The 21,420-nt window shown below is 38.9% G+C and overlaps 2 long non-coding RNA genes across 2 annotated transcripts in view; both read left to right on the top strand.

Moving 5' to 3' along the window:
* Positions 1-551: 551 nt before the first annotated feature.
* LOC139675122 (uncharacterized) lies at positions 552-4,077 on the top strand. Its single transcript, XR_011698436.1, has 3 exons — positions 552-636; positions 1,793-1,953; positions 3,927-4,077. It is a non-coding gene; the product is annotated as an uncharacterized lncRNA (long non-coding RNA).
* Positions 4,078-11,730: 7,653 nt separating this feature from the next.
* The window catches only part of LOC139675121 (uncharacterized), a 34,983-nt gene continuing 25,293 nt past the window's right edge, over positions 11,731-21,420 (top strand). Inside the window, exons 1-3 of the long non-coding RNA XR_011698435.1 lie at positions 11,731-11,817; positions 15,028-15,127; positions 19,935-20,087. This is a non-coding gene — a long non-coding RNA (uncharacterized lncRNA). The remainder of the gene's footprint in view (positions 11,818-15,027; positions 15,128-19,934; positions 20,088-21,420) is intronic.

Genomic DNA, 21,420 nt, shown 5'->3' with positions numbered 1-21,420 from the left:
CAACACTTCCCTGGGCAGCCTGTTCCAATACTTTTCAACCCTTTCCATGAAAAAAAAAAGTAATATCTTAGCTAAACCTCTCCTGGTATAATTTGAAGCTACTTCTTATCACTTTTTACCTTGGAGAAGAAACTGATCCCACTTCATCACAACCATATAGTTGTAGAGAGTTATAAAAGTCTACTCTGAGACTCCATTTCTTCACGTTAAACAAGCCCAGCTCCTTCAGCCACTCCTTACCAGTCTTGTGCTCTAGACCCAAATCCTCTTGTCTTAAATGAAAGGAATAAAAAAATTGAATTACGTATTTTCCCCAAATAGTTAACATTCCGTAAAAGCAAATAATTTTCTAAATAACTCATGTGATTTCTTATTCCAAGTCTACTGGTAGTCAGTGGGATGGAATTTAAAAGAAACTCTTTCTTGATTTTGCTGGAATGTTCTTTGTCTTGTGAGTTGCAGAGAGTGTGTGAACTGGAATTTGAAGTAAGGATGGCTTAATATGTCTCAGGATACACCTTGACAGAGGCATTAATTCACTGCAGGTTTATGCCACATGGAATCTTCATATTTTTATGACATGTACAGTTGGTTGTAATACCATATTGGGCATCATGTATAACATCAAAGAGCTAAGTAAGTATAAAGGTATGTTGTATTTCTTCAGTTCATGTCAACAAAATCCTTTTCAACCTTGGATACCTTCTGCCTAAAATCTTTACTTCGTATTGCATTTTTGTTTGCAGTATTTCTGTCCAAAAATAATATTTGTAACAGGAAAATGGAGCGACTAAGCTATCTTCTTTTTAAAATACTTTTAAATTATTTAACTCTTAGATGTCCTTGGAAAGTGGACAAAAATCTACCAAATAAAGCTAAGTTCTTGGAGTATTATCAGCCTGCTTTCCACACTGTCATGAAATTGTTTTCTTAAATTGGGCTGCTTCCCAAATGAAATTTTCCTCTACTGAGATAACGTCCCACAGCAGATTTTCTGAAGTCTTCAGAGATTATCCCTGGGCCAGGCTTGCAGGCTCTGCTGAGCACATTGACAGAAGTTTTTGCAGATAGGACCAAGCAAGGCAGATAAAAGCCAGGTGTAACTTGGAAACTGTATAGATGTTTTCACATGGTCCATGAACTTGGGGTTATAGATCCTCCTGAGAAGGAGGATTTGCTGTCTAGAGCTTAGTGGCATCTTCTGAGAAGTTTATAACATGGGTAGAATCATATAATTACAGACTGATTAAGGTTGGCAGGGATCATAAAGAGTATCCAATTCCCCTGCCATAGGCAGGGACACCTTCCACTAGACCAAGTTGCTCCAAGCCCTGTCCAACCTGGCCTTGATAGACTGAATATCTGAAACCTTTAGGAAGGTTGCCTAAATAAAGGCATTTGGATGGTGGAGCTCTGCTGAGCTGATATTTTCTGAGCTCAGGTCTGCATTTATGAGAGAGGTGTAGACTGGCCTGGATCAAACTGGTGTTTTCTCTGTCTCCTTTGGAGGTGACCCCAAAATTCCCCTGACAGAGGAAGGATCAGGCTGCTCTCCCCAGAAGAAGACAAAGGGAATGATTGTCCAACCTTTGCCCATACTGATGAGTAGTTACCAGTAGCTGGCAAAAAGTGCCAGGAGCTGGATGAGATTTTGTTTGACCAAATAGTGGTTGCAAATGAAACCAGCTGCAGATATTGGCCTTTGCAGTAATGTAATTATAATAATCTTTACACTTTCCATACTGCTACTTCTAGCAAGGCAAATGACTTTCCTGCATTTATTTTTGTACAGTGTATCTGAAAAGTGCCCATCTCTGAGGTGGACATGTGCCAATTGGGACATTGTGTATCATGGAACATATTTCAGCTCGAGACTCAGAAATGTCACAGGATCTGCAGAATCCTTGAAGAACAGAGAGGACCTCAGCTTCTGATGTGTCACTCAAAGGAGAGGTTGTATATGACACATAGGTTGTTTTATGCCACTATATAAATTGGTGTGCTTATGCAAAGAAGTGCATGTGGGATCGATGGCATATGGTATATTAAGAAAGAATAACACCAGATTTTTAAAAAAAAAATGTATTCATCCATTAAATGGTGTAAATTAAAGTAAGCTGTCAAAATGACAGCACAATAATGCCATCTTTGCAATAGCACATACTGCAGCACAGTTAAATCATATCACTTTTGTGGAAGAATTACAGATGAGATCCAAGAAAAAATTGCTTGTGAAATGCAATTCTTTGTTAGTTAAGAATCATCATTGCTAGCCAGGATCCCCTATAAACACATAAAGCACAGAGTAACCATAATAAATCATGATAATTTATATCACAGCTAATTCTGGGGAAGTAGCATCAGGGGTTATACTTCAGATACACTTCATATTACTCAAACTGTAATTATTTTCATTAAAATATAAAATTGCTTACAGCCAAGTTACTTGAAACACACAGCATTGCACATTTAGCCATGTACACAACAGGGCCACGAGAGTTCAAAATAAGTAAAGTCAAGTGTTAAATAACAGCACTTACACTTTTTAATTGCATATCTTTGCAGACACAATCAATGCACTTTTAATATTCCTTTTTAGTGAAACATTGGACTAGCTTTTTCAATCATCATCTCGTTGATTAAAAGTCAATGTCAAAATAAACTTGAGAAAATACTGTGAGGTGCTTGTAAGCAGAGCCTCTCTAATGGGTTGTGCATGTCAAGAGGGCAAATTTTATTCCAGGAGGAGGAAAGGAAATGCTTCAAGTTTGTGAGAAGGCAAGCAGTGGAAGGCTGAAGAGTTTGAACATTTTCAAGTGTAATAATTTATAACACCACTTGCTGTCTAGTGCCTTTCTCTAACAATCTCAATTGGTTCTACAAACAGTAATTAATTGCAAGCCCCAACACCTCTGTGAGGTTAATACAGGCAGTATGATGTGCTCTTCATCTGGCTGTGGAGCACAGCAACACAAGGAACCCCCAGAAGATACAGGAACTTCAGGAGAGCTTCCCTCTTGAACAACTTGTGGTGGGGCATAGAATATGTGCCTGATAGTTTTGTATTGGCTTTGGTTTAATGCTGGTTGCCTGATTTCTCAGTTGAAATGATCATCAGAGCAGCAGAGATGCCAATGTGAGAGCAGTGCATTAGTGAGTTGAACCTCCTCTACCCCCATGCTGTGCAGATGATGGTGGAGTTTTGTCAGTTTTTTTTAATTTATTTTTTAATAGGTGAATGAAATCCCTTGCTGCTGCTAATTATCTCTTCTTTTGCAATTTAAACCATTACTCCTTGAAACAAACCTGCAGAAGCACCTCTGTGGCTCTTTGTGTCCTTTCTGGTAGTGGTGACTTGGGACAGAAGTGTGGTAAAGCAGTACAGAAAATTTTCATGGCTATGTTGGAGGAGGAAAGATGAGCTTTATGAACATGAACACTTTTCTGAAGATTCAAAAAACTGCACTAACCTAAATATTTGTGTAAATCTGATCAGGATCCAGAGTCTTACCAGAGTGACAGTCTAGTTTAGGGCTCTTGATTAAGCAGAACCAAGACACTTAAAATATATCTACCTTTACTAAATGGAGAGTCAGATAATGAGTGATGAAATGCAGCTTAAAACCTGTGTTGTTTTGGGGGGTTTTTTGTTTGTTTGTTTTCCTGCAGGATCATCCCCTATTCACTGCAAGAGATGGGCTTGGCTGCAGGGGTGAATCACAGTTGGGAACTAACAAGATCCTCACCTGTTTGCTGCAGAAGTTAGGGAACTGGTGGATGATAGACTAAATTCCAGACCAAAAAAAAAAAGAGTGAGACTTCAGTTGTGCAAATGGCCCTTGAAGTCAACATAGACATTGACTCTAGCCTGTATTTTCAACAATTTTACTAGAAAAAAGTCTCCTGAGGTGCATCTCTTGATGCAGGTCTTGTCCACTGCTGGAGAACCCTGGAAACCTGTGGCACAACTGAATCTTTTCTGTCCATAACAAAACTCTGTATTCAGACTGAATGATGGGCCCATGAAGGTTGACTGAGAACTATTCTGCCAAAAGCACTTTTCCAGATGGCTTTTCCAGCAACTGTTTCCCATGGCAGTTCCAGGTGAGTTTTAAATTCCTTTAGAACCTGAGCCTGCTTCCTACATTTCCTGGTGCTTTTGGTGCCTTTGACATTTTGAACCTCTGATTTGCATTTAGACTAAAACATCTCCATCCTTTCTTAGTCAGCCACCAGTGAACCCTTCGTGTGCTGCAATACCATAATCCTTTTTCTCTGGAATTGGAACAGTCCAAGTTATTTCTGTGATGTCCGTACTGGAGGAACTGTTTTTTTCAGACCCTATTGTGTATTCTCACAAACTGGTGAGCACTAGTAGTGTTGGATGTTAGGAACTAAAACACAGAGATTAGGGCTTAATCTCAGCACTAAACTTTTTGATGTCTAACTGATGTCAACAAAGCTGTTTTTCACAACTTTCCCATGCCTTTTGTGCAATGTTGTAGGGAGCTGAGAATGACATTCAGTAGTCTTCTCAGGAAATGCAGGGGAAAAGTGATCTTTAGGCAAGTAAGATCATAAGTTTTATCCGGCTTTATGAATTAAAACATTTTTATGGATGTGAAAAAGTTGTGTACAAATTCAGCAGTGAAAGAAGGGATTTGAGGTCTGGCAGGGGAGTTGGTTGCCATTACTGTTTCCTGGCTACATGAGAGTGAGCTGGAGCTGGAAAAGCTTCCTTTTCCCTGTTCCAGAGGGAGAACCCAAACTGGTGTGGTCTGTGCCCAATGTCTGTGGTGCTGCTCCAAAACCTCTCGATTTTGTAGAGAGTGCAAACATTTCTGTATATGAACGGCTGTTCTCCTGGGGAAGCCTAAAAGTCTCAGGTAAATCCAAACTATAAAACTCTAAACATTAGCACAATCCTCAGTGAATTTCCTAAGCATGAGGTCTTCTGACAGAAAAAAGCAGATCTGCACCTCCTGTGTGGACAATCTCTGTGCTGTCTGCACACTTGATTGGCAAGAGGATGCTAAAATAAATGTCCTTTTTTTTTTCTTTTGCTACCATTCCCCACCTCCCCCCCTTGGTTCCTATTCATCATTTTATGCAGCTTGCAAGGGCCTTGCTAAACACACCATAATCTTTTAGTGTGCACTGGTATATTCAATATATGAACTTTGGATCCCAGCATGGATTGAAATCATCCCTTTTTAGGTATGAAAGAACATTTTGTCCTTTTAGATTAGATATTAGGAAGAAATCAGGTGGTGAGACCCTGGAACAAGTCACCCAGAGAAGTTGTGGCTGCTCCATCCCTGGAAGTGTTTGAGACCATTTTGGATGGAGCTTGGAGCTACCTGGTCCAGTGGAAAGTGTCCCTGCCCATGACAGGTGGTGGAATGAGATGAGCTTTAAGAGCCCTTCAGACCCAAACCATTCTGTGTCCTATCACTGATTATGCAAACAAACTGTGTATTATTTTATCCTTTCCACCATTTGTTAATCTTAGAACCTGCAAATGAGGGGCTGAAATAGAAGAAAATAGGTAAAGGAGTGGAAAGCAGAATTATTTGACATTGTTTGAGATACCAGCAATCTCCCCAGGAATGTAACTTTTTAAGTTCAAGTTGACATTTAAATTGCATTTTGTGCTGGAACGAGAAGTCAGTGGGAGAAGAAGAATATCAAATGAAATAGTGGCACATGTGGTGAGTCACATTTGCTATTATTTTGTAAGTATTACAAAAATATATCTGATTTTACTGGAATTGACAGAAAATTATTAAAAATTTGAGATAAAGTTTTCCTTTGGTAAACTGTGCCTTACAGATGGCACATCAGAGAAAATTCTCTTCTTGTTAAGAAATCAAAACAGTTCAGGGAACACGGCAGCATCAGGATAATAATAGTTGACAGGTACAGTGGCTGTGAACAAACACCCATATCATGGTATCTGAGATACCATATTTTGCCCACTAAAATTAAACTATGAGCTCTCTTTGACAATGTTATGTTAATTATACGCCAGCGTTTGCTTCAGTTTGGCTTAATACTGCTTTAATTCCCTCACTAGCAGCTCTGCTTTGGAGTTCACCAGGGATGTTTGGTTAGAAACCTCCTTCCACACCTCAAATCTACCCCAAGCAGAGCTCCAGCAACTGCTGAGGGTAAGTTGGACACAGGAGAACCAAGTGAAATACAACCCTGTAGTAACCCTATAGTAACTCTGTTTGACCCATATGTTTCTGTTGACAGCTGTACTCTCAATTTTCACTGCATTTAAATTATTTTCTCTTCTTGATGTCACAATGATCAGGATGGATTAAACATTTTTGAAACTAACTTCATGGATTTGAGGCAACAGGATTTTTATGGTGATAAAGCATGAGTATGAAACTAAACTGATAGTAAAATTGACAAAGTCCTAACATAAAAAACTGGCATAAAAAGACATCAGTCTATAGTTACGTTTGTTAAAACCCCTGATTAAATTGGTGTTCAAAGCAATAACAGCCACAATTCATATTACAATATATTGCATTTTTTACGCACAATAGAGAATTAGACAAAATATCATGTGTCAATGAGTGCCACTTCAAGTAAGGTAATTAATTAATTCAAGCAAGGTAATTAATTCTATAATAAGTAAATCTGTGGTATTAGACAATTTCAGAGTTAATGTACTAGGTTTTTCCCCATAAGGCTTGAATAATACATATCTCTTCTCCTGTTGACTCCCAGTCTCTTCACTTCCTGTAGGTGTTTTTAGGGGGAATACTCCCTAGTTTTAGTTTGACCTCAAAAATTTAGAAAAACTATAGAAACTGCCTGATTCATTCAGGGAAGAATTCTTTTCTAGATGGGCTCAGGCATCAGTGTATGACTTGGTTGTTGCTCTTAGTCTTTCCAGTAATGCTAGAACTGCCACAGCTTTCTGAGCAAAACAGTCATTCCAAAAATAAAAGAAGGGCTCTTCTACCCCCTTTCCTCTTTCTCTTGCCATGCCATTACAGGGGGAAAACCTGCATTCGTTCTGCACAGCAGAGATAATTACATTCTGATAGTCTTAATGAATGAGCTTATATAGAAATGTTATCGCTCTGACAGTCGAGAACAGGCTGAAGCACAAGTGTAGTGATGAGGCTGAAAGCTGTGCTTGAATATATATGAGGGCACAAGCAGCATCCAGACTAAATCTTCTTAAACTCCTTAAATTGTAGCCTGGGTTGCACAGGAAGCCTTGTAGTTGCTCTCTACTTGCAATTGTGAGGGGGAAGTGAAATTAGCATAGATAAAAGTAAACCTAAAAGATATGTATCTGAGCTGGTGTGCAGAATTGCAGGGTCAGTGAAATCATTCAGAGCTCTGGGCTTAGATTCAGCATATTCAGAAGGTAAAACATCGAAATTGGGGAGAAACAGGGAAGTGAGAAATGGTGCAGTAGGAAGAAAACAGAAATACTGAATAGAAACCAAAGCTTTTCAAGATTACTACTTGCAGTGTGGAGGAGTGTCATGAGAGCATGAAAGAAAAAAGAGGCCTGCAGAGCCCTATATTTGGTGATTCTAATCACCACTGTGTTATCTCCCAGAGTTGCCTTCTCCCAGTGCTCCCACAAGATTTCACTTATCCTGTTATGCTACACGTAGGGCCCTGGAGCACCCAAGGGTGTGGGATCTCGGCCTCCCAAAGTAGCAGCTTATGCTTCATTTGGGACAAATAGTTGAGACACCATCAATCCTTTCCAGCCACTTCCTCTTGAACTCAAGTTTTCAAAAACAAGATGTCATGGATAAAAGAAGCTACCAAGCAGAGCATAAATTCCCGGAATGGCCCAAACACAGTGGTTGTCTTTACTAATGATGTTTTTTCTGGGTTGAGATTTTCTCCCTTATTGTGTAAATGGCACCAGAGAAAACAGAAGGCTGTATTTTCTTGCTACTTTAGCAAATATAAATCAGGTGTTAGTGATCAGGTGGAAAGAACATGATAGACCCAAAGTATATTTAAGGCAATGAGCTTCCTCTCATTGACTCAAGTGAATTTTGGATCAAATGTTTGGAAGTACAGGCTGAAATGCAGCACAATATAGAGGAGAAATGTCAAGTTTGATTGCTGTTGGAAACATAAGAAAGCAGTGCTGCTGATCCAGAGGCCAAGGCAGGAGCTGAGAAGATTAACAGTGAGATGGCAAGCTGCTCTGGCTCGGGGAGTCCATCTGAGGTTTCTCCTTGTGCCATTCCCGTTTCCCACCTCCTCGCTTATGCTGCTTATACAGAAACAGCATATTTGTAAAAGTAAGAGTATTATCATGGTCTTCTGCAGCAAATAGAAAGGAAGTGAAACTAAAAAAATAAGGAAGGGGGAAAAAAACCAACAAGGAAAAGTCATCTTTTTTCCTAGCTACTTAATGTGTCCATGCTCTAGAGCAAGGCTAGCATAGATCTAAGATGGACCAAGTCCAGAAAGGTTTTCTAAAGCCTGGATAAAATGGGATAAGGATCTGACTCACCACTTCCTCTGTTTTTTGGAAAAGCTAAGCTATAGGGCCACGGTGTTTCAAATCCAATCCAACTCCTCCTTCCCACCCGGTGTTGGCTCTGCCCTGCATTCCAGAGGGAGCTGTTCTTGTGACTCAGGGGGATGGTTGACCACCATTCTCAACTGTGTTCCTTCTTACACATTTGGTAAAAAGAAGGAAAAAAAAAAAGAAAACCATATTCCAGTTTTATGAAGACACAAGCACATACACAGCAATGCTTGATCTGAAGCCAGCTAATGGAGAGGATATGTTGAAACCACCAGGCATATTGTTATGAGGAGAACAATAGATATTGGCAACATTGTTTGATCCATGTGCCAAGGGTAAAATTAAAGCCGTATGTTCACCCCACCAGACACAGATTGTGGATGGATGTTTACGTAAACAAAGGGTTTGTTAAACCGTGTTATCATTTTCTTCCTTTGGCTCTAAAACTTGTAGACCAGGTACATCAATAAACTCTCCTCTGGAAGAGTCGGGAAGAACCACATCAATGGCAATAGTTACACAAAACCTTGGTTGATTACCATGTGGATATATAATAATTCTTTTCTTCTCTTAACCTCTTAGAATAGCAGCAATCAGAGCCAACCTCTTTATTCTTGCAGGGGAAAAAATCCTCTATAAAATGCCTACAGATTTTTCAAGAGAGCCTGGGGACTGAATCAGGAATAAGCTGTAGGAAAAGTTTTCCTGTTTTCTACCTGTGCTACCCAGCATCTCTGTCTCCTCACCACTGCTTGTGGTGTTGTTAAAGCAATTGGTAGGAAATGAATCTGGAAAATTTCCCAGAGTGTACAGCTGCCCTTTTAACTTACACCTCACCAACCCACCCTAAGTCAAGTAACCGACATGTGGTGTGTGCTCCTCTGGGAGCTGCAGGAGCACAAATACAGCTGTGCAGATCTGGCACACTGGGTTTTTGATTTCATATTTGCTTGCTGGCCAGATAGCAGTTAGATTGTAGGGAAGAATCACCCATTCCTGTCTTAAAGAAAAGGAATAGGACAGGAGAAAAAAACCAGGAAAAAATCATTCAATGATTTATCATGCTTGTCTTGCTGCTCAAACCTTCCAACAGGGATATGCTACAAGTGTGTTACTGAGCTATGCACACAGAGGATTTTTGGTGTTCAGAATTATTGCTGGGCTTTATGGAATTTTAAAAAATTTCCTAGTAGTTCTGAGTGCACTGAAAAACTTACTTTTTTGGTTTGACTGATGGGTTGTCATAGAATTACCACAATTATTCCATTTAAGAAATAATAGGGAAATCTGGATGTAATTTTTTTCCCTATCTTTATTTTTTTTTAAAGTGGCTGCTGTGTTTTAATAAATTTTCTAAATTCCTTTTTTTTTTTTTTAATAACAAAAAAATACAATAAAAGTGTGACCAGCTGGTTTGGAGTATCAGTCTGGGACTATACGCATCTCTAGCTACATCAGCACAAAAACTCCTGATTGCTGTAAACCAGAGTTAGATATTTATAAATGCCTACATCTTTGATTTCATTGTGAAAAATACCAAAATCAAAGAGACTTTATTAAAAAACTTGTAGCAATAAATTTTCTCCCTTTCTCCATGATAGCAGCAGCTGCTCTGCTTTAGAAAATGCAAACAGCAATTTTCAGGGTTATCTCTGTATTTCTGGCTGGCACTGATGCTTTTGGCAGCGATTACTTGCTAGAGAGAGTCTGCTGGATCTTACAGGTCCTGCTTTGAAAACAGGCAATCACAGGTACTGAAAAGATGTATCATCTCCGTTTAACTCTGGCAGTTAGAGGAGGACTGATCACTAAACTGGTCTAATTCGGCTCTTCTCAATCACTTGCAGAGATGAGAAAGTTGTTGGAGAGATATCACTGGAGGCTCTGGGATTTTCTTCTGAAGTCATTCTGAATTAGCTGCTAATGGGGAGCTTTCTTTGATAGCTCTTTTATAATTAAATGCAGCTGGATGGAAATCAACCACAAAGGGAACTCAAGTTTGTTTATCATTACTTCTGACTTTGTTAGCAGATGTTTGCTGAGTACCATGGTAGCTTGTTTAATTTGTCTCCGTGTAATGTGAAGCAGGTAAACTTTGATTAATAAACTGACAAGAACATTCCTTAATTTATTTTAGAAGTTTCCATCTATGACTGTTATAGCACATGTGCCAAATCCCAAAAGGAAGAAAATAACTGTTTGTGTTTGATTTTTACTGTTATTTTTAAGTCTAAGGCCAGATGAAAACGTGCTTGTTGGTAACACAGCCTTCACCTTGGAATGGGCACAACCACCGGCAAACTTTTGCCATGTGTGAAAACTGCACACGTTGCGTTTCCCACTGGGCTATTCTGTGTTAATTTATGAACAAGAATTCACCTTAGTTTACAGGTTATTTATTTTTCTACTAATTCCTTTGGAAATACCCTTTAATTTTGGGCTTACTACATGCCTACCCTCACTAATTGTGGTGGAAAACTGTAAGCCCACAGTCATGCATACGTAATTTATATGTGATGTTGTCAGTAAACAGAAAAATGCTTAAGTATGCAAATGTAAATGATGGAACTTGAATGCTTAGATACATTTTTTCCTAAGTAAGATATTTGCTTTCACATGTGAAATTCATAATCCTGTGCTGGTTGAGTGTCCAGCACATTAATGGAATTATCTGAAAATCCTACAGTGTTCCAAACAGTATTTTTAATTAAATAGATGGTCCACTTCCTGCAAAGTGTTTCAGATTAACAATTTGGGGTTAGTTACTAAAATGGCATAGGAAATACATATGCAGCAGTTGGTTCCCAAGCATGGAATGAACAGCTTCTTTCTTATCTTCGTTTCTGTACTGTGTGTTTCCCTTCCTTCTCTCTCTCATTTATTAGCTTCTAATATGCAAGAAAATTATTACTGCCTCTGTCTAATCTGATCTCCTATAGTGCAGAGCTGACCCTACCTTAATTTGTAGCATTTACTCATTGCTTTTGTTTTTTAATCTGCCCTTTCTAATAGTGAGGACTTGAACATCTGCTTCACATTACGATGGAAAGTGTGGAGCATCAGGAGTTTGTAGCTGTCCCAGCACAAAGTGAAGGCTCCCCTCCTTGCTCTGGACCATGTCAAGGTCACCTCCCTGGGCTCTGCACACCTGATTTGAGCACTAACTGTTGCTGTCTGGGTTATAGAAATGAAGAGTTAAGAAATGCACAATTGAGGGAATAAAATCAGCATTGGATTCACAGATTCAGGGATGCTGGGCAGAGCTGGGACCACCTTGTGTTCAGGTGAGATAAAACTGCAGTACCTCAACCCAACTATCAGTTTGTACTGTAATTCCTGCTGGATATTTCCAGTCTTCAGAGGGAACCAGCGTCTTCTGGGTACTTTGTGTCACTCTCACTTTTGATGCTTTGAACTACAGGTTCATAACTCTTTATATTTATTATAAACAGCCCCTTTGCTGTTCCTTATTCTGTTGCTTCAGAAGTTGCTTTTTAATAATTACTTTGTACATTTAAAAAAAAAATAGAATTAATGAGCCAGGAATAGAATTGACAATAATTATTGCTTTCTAGTGCAAACATATTGAAATGAGCTGAAAATTCCTGTTACCTCACCTGCTGGTAAAAATACATTTTCCTTGAGACTCTTTGCACTTCTGAAGACTATTGAGGCTCTTTGATAACAAAGTGAAATACAAGGTTGCAGAAAATTAATAAGAGGGAGAACCTTTCTGAAAGGAAAATCAAATCTAATTCAGTGGACCTGGTCCTGGCTGGTGGTTGGTTGGTGCAGTTGACCTTGTTCTTGAGGCCAACAGTGAGGGCCCAAAAGTCAGCAACTACTTGCTGAGTGACTCCAGTTTCAGGCTGTTGGACACCTGAGAACCACAGGAACTTCAGCACGTGCTGCTGCCTGACTGCAATAATGGGATCCATGGGCCTGAGCTGATATTTTAACTACAGGAAAGTGTGGGATATGCTGGAGACGACGTGTGGAAGAAAGAAAAACACTCCTGAGTCATTCTTTTTCAGAGCAGAACAAGGCATAAGATAGTAAATACTGGTTATTTTACTCTGCCTTTATGTTTCCAGGATGGGGGAGCTTCGTAAGCTTTCCTTACAAAACTCAGAGTTAAGGGATTAGCAGAACCACAAGGTTTCCTCTGTATTCACTATCCAAGAAGGAGATTAAAAAAGGATATACTATTTGATCAGCAGCTTCCTGCATATGGAAATCCTGGGTCACCTTGCTGTTCCTTGATGTCTAAAGCCTCCTATTAGGCTTCAGCAAGGAAAAATGTGTGTTTTGCTGCAGTTTTCAGGACAAAGACCGAGGAACTGAGCAGTGCTGTGATATGCCAAGAAGTCGAGTGCCGAGCCCACGCAGGTCACCACGAGCCAGTCAGGTGGTGGCTGCAGAGATGGTTTTGTTTGCAGCGTTTTCACACATATTTATTCAATAAGGCTTTTGTTTTACTGAAACTGAGAAACACTATACGGCATTATCCTGATTTTGAAGTGACAGTGCCAAGGGGACTTCAGCAAAGGATTTGAAGGCAATTGAATCTGAAAAGTAAAGCTTTGTGATTGCTTAGTTATTTTTGAAGCAATGCTTACATTTAAGATTTATGTACAGAAACAGACTATATCAATAGTAGTGAAGTGGTTTCAGGCCAAGTCTTTTTCAAAGAAACTTATGAACAGAAGGTCATTTCAGAGCTCTTTCTTCTCTTGCAAAGAGACAAACACAAATCCCACCTCGCTGTATTTGTGTAATATATAATACATTATTTTGCTGCTGCATTTAATAAGTGCTTGTACTTCCACAAAAATATCTGGAGCTTTATCCTTGATTATAGTGCACTGCCAACTGCAAGTAAAAGCAATTGTTATCCTCAGAGTTTCAGTGACCTATTAGGAAGATATAAATTGTGACAAGATTTTTTTTTCCTCTCTGTAAACTTCTGAAGCTTCATCTTATACTCTCTAAACCCCATCTTAAAAATACATAATACAGAGACTTTGCTGAATCCTCTGATGATACTACAATATTGAATCATCTTTATATAATTATGCTGGTGAATATAAAGTATCATTGTTTTCAGTATCTTTCATGAAAGCTGTTTTGACCTTCAGATTAAAGGATCCATATGGATTTCCAAATGAAAAAGTTGGAGCTCCTGTTTTAAAAACTAGAGCTCTGGTTCAGCACACAGACATCAGATGTGCTTCCACTTGAAAAAACGCAATTGTACCAGCGTATACCCCGTCTGAATTTTTCTCCTGGGTAAACTCTTATAAATGAGTGCATCGTGCATAATGAGAATTGGAGGTTAGCTGCTTCCAGTGAATTCCTTTTCAAAGTGCAAGAAAGAAGCAGAGCAGCAAGGAGGAGAAATCCATTGGTATTTGAGCTCTGTAGGATGAAGAGGTTTGCTGCTGGGGGAAGATCAAGAGGAGGCAGTAGGAATATTTTGGGCACTTCTGAAGGAGAGATGGAGACCATCTGGTAGAGAGGATGCTTAAAGGAAGAATGCCAGGACAGAGATAAAAGTAAAGGGAAAGGAAATAGTGACTGAGTAACATCAAAGAGCGAGGCTGACTATAGAGCAGAAACGAAGAAGTAGCAGTGACCCAACAGAGGCAAATCATGATACAAATGGTGGCACTGGGCACTGGATCCATAGGACTATGTGAAGGCTCAGGGGAAAAGCTCAGTGTTTTAATTTCAGGAAAATCTCCAGGAAAGTGTTGTTGACATCTTTGGAAGGCTTATAATTTAAAACTGATGCAGTAAGCAGGGTTCCTGCTGTTTCAGAAATACTGTCCTGGAGTCTAATCCAGATACTGTCACTGTAGCAGAATTTCAAATGGAAAGAGGCCAAGGAGAATGTTTCTTCCCTCTTCAGCATCAGCATCTTTTCATTTGAATGATTTGAAGGGTATTAGAAGTTTCCGTCGAGTTGCCTCCTAAGGCTCATGTCCTGAAGCAATGGTTGGTGTGTGGTCCTTCCCTGTGTTGAGCTAGAGCTGATCTCATGTGAAAAAGGGAGATGCTGGTTTTGCTTTGCTTCTGCTGAAGGAGAAGAACTATTGGCCAGTCCCTTTCTCTTACCACAGCCTGGAAAATGTTTCTGCCACTGGAATTCCATTGAGAGGGAAACTGTGTCAATCCCCACGGTTTCTTTGGCTAAAGCAGCAGAGAGTAAAATAAGTTTGATATTCTCTTGTGTCCTGGTTCTCCTTAACCTTGCTTCCCAGCAGCCCTAAAGGCAGAGAGTTGGGGCAGGTGAGAAGCCTAATTATAAAGGCTGTGCTCCAGTCTCTCTTCACCTTCCTTCTTCCCATCTGCCTTTATGAGAAGACTTTCTGCATCTAAAGGAACTGTGAGGGCAAATACCTTTGTGGATTCAAGATCAAGGCCTGAACTAAACTTTTGGAGTTCTTGCTTTACCTTTTTTTTTCTTCCTTTTTTTTTTTCCTAAAAAACAGGTGTGTTACTTTTTTTACTGAAGTCAGTCCAAGGAAAGAAAAAGAAGAAAGTACTTCCAGAGAGTGATTAATCCCATCTTAAAACAAGTGTGTAAGACAGGTAGGATAAGTCTCTGTCTGAAAATGCCAATCTGTCACCACTATCTATAGAAGGAGCCTTCACGAGTAGCTTAGAGTAGGTGTTTGACTTTTACACCGTTAAATTTAGACGAGATGATTGCCACTTTATAAGTCAGTCAAAGTGTTTGTTTATCAATGATTAACCATAATAGATTGAAAAGTTGTGAGAGATAACAAAAGTAAAAATATAATGCCATTGATGGAGATATCACATCATAAGAAATAGCAGTGACAAATGGAGATGGTTAACATTTACCTCCCCATTGTTTTTATTTTACTGTTAAATCTTCCCAGATTTTAGATCTCGTTTGATCTGAAGAAGGAAAAATTCGCCTCTGCTTTGGCATAAGCAAAAACTGCTGAAATACTTGTAGGATAAAGAAGTGATTTGTCCTGGAAATGTCAATTCTTGTATGTAGGGTCAGTAATCCATAAAACGAATTTGCAAACATTTATAAGTTTCCTTTATTGTTGTTGGTGTTTCACTTGTCACGCGTCTGACTGGTCTCTAAATGAAGATTGTACTCAGAAGGTCCTGCAAGGCGTGTGCTGGCAGGTTGCAGGACTTGGTTTTGCATGTGTTTTGACCCAGTGTACACTGAAATAAACACACTGTCATTTAAGAGAATTAATTATATTTCAGGCTGTTACCCAGGGGTTTTGTTGCATACGATGCTTTCACCAGTCATTATCATATTGCAGAAATAAATAGATAAAATCTTTTTTCCTATACAAAAATTAATTCTTGACTATAGCCTCGTTTACAGAGTACAAGAAGTTTGCAAAAAAACCCCCCAAAACCAAGTAGATGTTCAGAAGTTTCAGCATATTGGGACGCTAAGAATTTTAAACAAAGTTGGTGAAAGCATATGGTATATATGGACGGGAAATCCTGTGGTAGTTTGGATTTTAAAAAGAAAAAAAAGCCGTTGCTTAAGTTCATAAATCTGTTGTATTTAGTATTCAAATAGAAATATTCATGATCTGAGCTTTCCTCTTTGTTTAAAACCCTGCTTTCAAGTACAGATGGTTCCATACCACAAGTTTGGGATCCAGATTTGGATTTGGACCTGAACTTTATCAGAGTGTAGGAATATTTGAACCTAGAATCTGAGGTCAGGCTCTGGTGGAATTAACAGCCTATTGCAAAGGTCTGGATTGAGTCAATCTTCCCCATATTTCAAGGCATAGGTGTGGAAAATACAAGGATTTGATTTGACTTCATCTCTACATTTAAGGTATTCTAAATTTAAAGTTAAAGGCTCTTAATGAAGTGGGAGGAGGCTGCGATTGTTGTTGGGCCTGAAGGATGAAATTGTATAGGGGGATCTAATTGACAAAGTGCTGTTGGGGATTGTAACAAGAGACAGGAACTGCCTAAAATGGTTTCCAGCTTAAATACCTGTCCAAGGTCAGTAAGAGTATCAGTGATAAAGTACCGAGATCTCTGATTTATTATCCAGTGCTTTTACCACAGTATGTTTGTCTCAGTATAATCCTTAACCTGTTCCTAGGATAGTGTACAATACCTTAATGAAACCACACACCTAGATGCAGGAAGGGACTTAGACTGCAAATGCTCAGAGTTCCTCTTTAGCTTAAAAATCCCTTCTAGTTTGAGATTAATGGTTTCTAATCCGTTTTTAAATGTTCCATGTGGATAGTGAAGGCGTAACTATCAAAACACTGTAAAATCATAATGTCTGTGTAGCTATAAATTACTGTTTTCAAAATGTGCTGGAGGTCTCCAAGTTACTCCTAAGTGCAAATTCTTAGATGATACAAAATTACTCCAAAAATGATTATGAGAAAGTTTTCTGGCTTTTGCCAAAGGGAAGACAATTGTGGGTGTGCCCATTAGCTCCATATTAGGGTCTGTAGTGGTGACACAGAAAATAGTCCTAACGAGTACAGATTGGATAGACCAAAATAATTTCAGATCAGAAATTGTTTGAAAGACATGAGGCTTTTTGAAAATTTCTCTGATATGTCTCCTCTTTTTCATTTGTCAAGTTCTAAACTACTTTGTATGAGAGAGACTTTGACAGTGAATTCAACTGATTATAAAATGCTGTTCCTTGACAGATTGTTTAAAATAAATATTGCATTGGTTTAGAATATTTTCCTAAGCCAAATACATACATTACATTCCAGAAAACAGGTAAAAGAGAACTTTCAACTTATTATTATTTGAGTTAAATACACATTCCATGATTACTTCTAAGAAAAAAAGATGCATAATTTAAAAGACTATTTGGAGAGTCTTTTGTGGGGCACAGAAAAAACCTTTACAGATGTTATGGGCTCTTTGGGGTTATGTTTAAATAAAAATTTGGAGAAGTGCCTCATTTGAATTTATACTCCCTTTGTGGTCCATCAAAAAGGATTCATCTCCTATTCAAATGACGAGTCAATATGTTAGTCAGATCAAATACCACTAATAAGATGCTAAAAATGCTTCTGAGGAACAGGGGGATTTCTTTAACAAGCCATAAAGTGCTTTTTAATCCATTTCTGACTTGTTAAGTTCTTTGTGATTCTCACAACTGTTCCATCATGACGCAGTTTCAGTCCTTTGTGCAGATGGAAAAAATCAAGGTGTAAACCAAGGGCAGTGCACAGATATTGCCTTTCCTCTCCAACTGTTCCCAAAGCCACTGTGGCCCTCATACTTTCCTATCTCACATCTATTTAAGACACTGGTGCTAGTGAGTGTTTTGAATTGATAAAGCTGCATTTAATGAGATTACCAAACCATAGAGCCCGTTTTGCTAAAGATTCAAAACAAAAGAATGAAGCTGTGTCCCTTCGAACCACAGAGGTAGGAGACTTTGAAGAGAAGACCCTGAGAGAAGGAAAGGCTGCTTTGCAATCAGTTCTCTCTCCTCTGCTTTGCAGAGCTATTTGCTGAGTTATCTGTCTCAGAAAGTGGCCTAAAGTTGCATTTTTGCTGCAGACACAGCCTCAGCTGCACAGGGCCCAAGGACGTAGGAGTTCTCCAGATATATATAACAGTGGGAAAAAACTCTCAATAGAGGAATATGTTATGAAAAGGTTGATGAAGGGGGTGCTTTTCTCCATGTCTTTCTGGTCAATCAGCTAAGTAGAATTCTCCTGTATAGCTTAGCTCTGAGTTTAAAGAACGATCTTTAACATTTGTCTTATGCCCAGGATGTATTTCTCATTCTGGTGGTATCAGTGGCAAAACCTGTTCTGCTTTAGTTGAAGTTTTGCACCCATCATTTTAATTTTTTTTTTATTTAGCTAAACATACCTGGTTTGGGGTGTGAATTCCAATTAGAGACTTAAAGTCTATTTAAAAACATAAAAACTAAAATAAATAAATAAGAAAGTAAAAGTGTTTCACATTAGGGTTGTTTTCCTTCCTGCCCTGACCTTGCTCTCATCTGAAGAGACCAGAATAAGTCAAAATTCATAATTCACCACCAAATCTTTGCCAATGTCATATGAAATCCCCCTTATGACTTTTTGTATTTGCTGAAAGCACAGTGCATCTGACCATGTCTATAATTTTTGACTGATTGAATTTGTAGCTGATGACATAGTTTGTTGCACACAAGTTTATCTCTAAATTTTGTGTGGAACGTGGGGCACCAGCCTATAACATACTTTATTCAATAAAAGTAAATGAGTTCATTCATTAAAACAAGTTTTGCAGGATTAAGTCTGTGAATACCAACCATTTGGGATGGAGAGAATAAATAGTAACATTTAATAAATATACAATGTACTAAGACTGCATTTATTAGTCTTTTGACATTTTTATCTGGCTCCTATAAAGAAGTCTTTGGAGCTGAGACAACAACTGGTGCAGGTAAATTTCCTACATTGAGAAAGGATCTGGTATTTAGTTTATGGGAATCAGGCCTGAGCAGATGTGAAAAGTTCAAATAAAGGAAGGCCAGATAAAACGCACTTTTGTGGCTAGAAAATCAAAACAGATGTTATTATTCAACCACAAAAAAATCTATTTGCACTTAAGTAGCATTAGGTGTCTGACCAGTTATATTTTTATTTTTTTTTAGTGAAAACAGCAAAATGATTATAAAATTATATAGGCTGATAAAGTGCTTTAAAATGTTACCAATGGACTCGATAGTTTGGTCTTCTGGCTGGTGGGGAAAATCAAAGCAGATCTTATAAGACCAATTGAAATATGAGTAAATCTAATTTTTTAAGGGAGAATCGAGAAAGATACAGACTCTGGAGGAGGAACAAAAGCGAATGGACCCTTCTCTCTGAATCCCTGATACATATCAGAGAAATACTAATTTCAAATGGGTGCATTTTACAACCATCCATAATCTTTTCTGGAGACCTGCCCATATGGAAAGGTTGATGTTGGCAGAGGATGACAGGTGCTGGAGGTCCTCAGGGCCCTTGACAACAAGCAAACCTTTGCAGAGTGTGAATGCTGGCAAATAGTTTTACAAATTACTTCTGATTAAAAGAAAATGCAATCTGGGTTCAGAAATGTGCACATTAACAAAACCACTTAAAATAAATAGAATAATGCAGGAGAACTGGGAATATGTGCTGGTGAAAACCAGCTCATGTAGGCAATGGAAAGAATCTTTTTCTGGAAAAGATGATATTATTTTTAGGGACTTTGTTGGCCTGATGTGTTACTGTCCTTGCTGTAGACCCTTTCTGCACTTTCTTTCTGGGATTCACATGTAAATGAAGAGTAGGTCATGTTGACTTACTGAGGTTGGTAAAACCTGTCAATAAAATGGGGAATTGTTGTCTGTTCTTTCCCTCTTCAGCAGAAAATGGAATCTAAGACTTTAATATCTCAAGAATGGCAAAAGAGAGGACAAAGCTGCAGTTCATTTTTGTTGCAATTTTTTAAGTAGCTGCATGAAAACCGATGGTTTGCACCTTTGGAAAGAAGTTGCATAACACCAGAAATTTCTCCTGTAAGTACTTGATCGCTGCTTGACTTCTTCCTTGTCTTCAACATCACCACTGGCCTCCACTGACCTTCAAACTTACCTCTAGGTTACTGTCTTGGTTTGAGATAAGCAACTGCCAACCCCCCCAAGCACAGAGAGAAAAGCCTCCCTCCTAACACCAGGGAAAGGGAGGAAAAGAGAGGGGAAAGGAAAAAAAAACCACTTCAAACTGCATTTATACTAAATCTACATATATTTTTCACAGAAAGAAAGAGACAATTAGAAGAGAGTACAAATATACACTCACACAAGTCTACAACAACAAGTTCCCCACCTCAAACTTCTTAATGAACACACAAATTCTACTGTCTTAACTACACATTACTTAAGAAGAAGCTTATTCCCCAGGGAGACAAACTCAAGCAGAAAGGAGAGACCCAGAACAACACATTTTACTTTCCTGAGATACCCTGTGAGCCAGTGGTGGGCCTGGTCCTCTCCATCCCCCCTGGGGCAGCATCGTGAGTCCTCCCAAGAGGAGGGCTGAGAAGCCACTGCCTTAACCACTCCCACACTGGTTCCTACTTCCCTGGAGATGATGTCATAATGTGGTATGGAATACAAAGTTACTGGCTAGAAGAGGTCAGCTGTTAACTCAGCCCAGCTCAAGTCAGCTGACAGCTTCGGCCTAGTCCAGACTTCAGAGCCCAAATTTAGGCCCACCTAGGTGAACCCATAACAGTTACCCTTTCAAATCTTCTGCTTTTCCTAAGGTGAAACTGCCCTGCATTGGGAGATGGAGAAATGAGATCTCTCCCCAAACCTTCTGCTTTCCTTCAGCATTTCTGGGGAAAATTCACATAAACCTGCTCTGAAGAACTGGACTTTTCTGCAATGCAGGGATGAGTGGTACAACCAAAGGACAGACAGTCTATCACATATTTATGGCCAGGAGCTTTGCTCAATGAATATGTATCTCTTTCTTTTCTCTGCATGCACTTCCCTACAACCCATTGTTGCTGTACAGTGTCCTCTCTCTCATGTTAAGATTATGGGGGGGTTACCCCTTAATTGAAAGGTTTTTGTAGCTTATTTGGGCTCTTCCCTGGTTCTAAAACTTTGTGGTTTGTAGAAATCAGAGATAATTGCTCTCAATATATGGGGTTTTAGAAAAAAATGTCCTGTAGTTCCTCTTTTCCCCTTACTTATTTAAAAATGCAGTGATGACAGAGGCCACACCTTTTGGACAGGTGAGTTCTTGGCCATGACTCATACCTTTATTAACTTGTTGTTCTTAGGAAGAATGCAAAACTGAAAAACCCTACTTAAAACATGATTAAATATTAATTCTAAAGGT

The sequence above is a fragment of the Pithys albifrons genome, chromosome 8 (assembly GCF_047495875.1).
Source record: "Pithys albifrons albifrons isolate INPA30051 chromosome 8, PitAlb_v1, whole genome shotgun sequence".
Lineage (NCBI taxonomy): Eukaryota > Metazoa > Chordata > Aves > Passeriformes > Thamnophilidae > Pithys > Pithys albifrons.
Note: the sequence above shows the minus strand (reverse complement) of the source record. Positions and strands in the feature narration are given on the sequence as shown.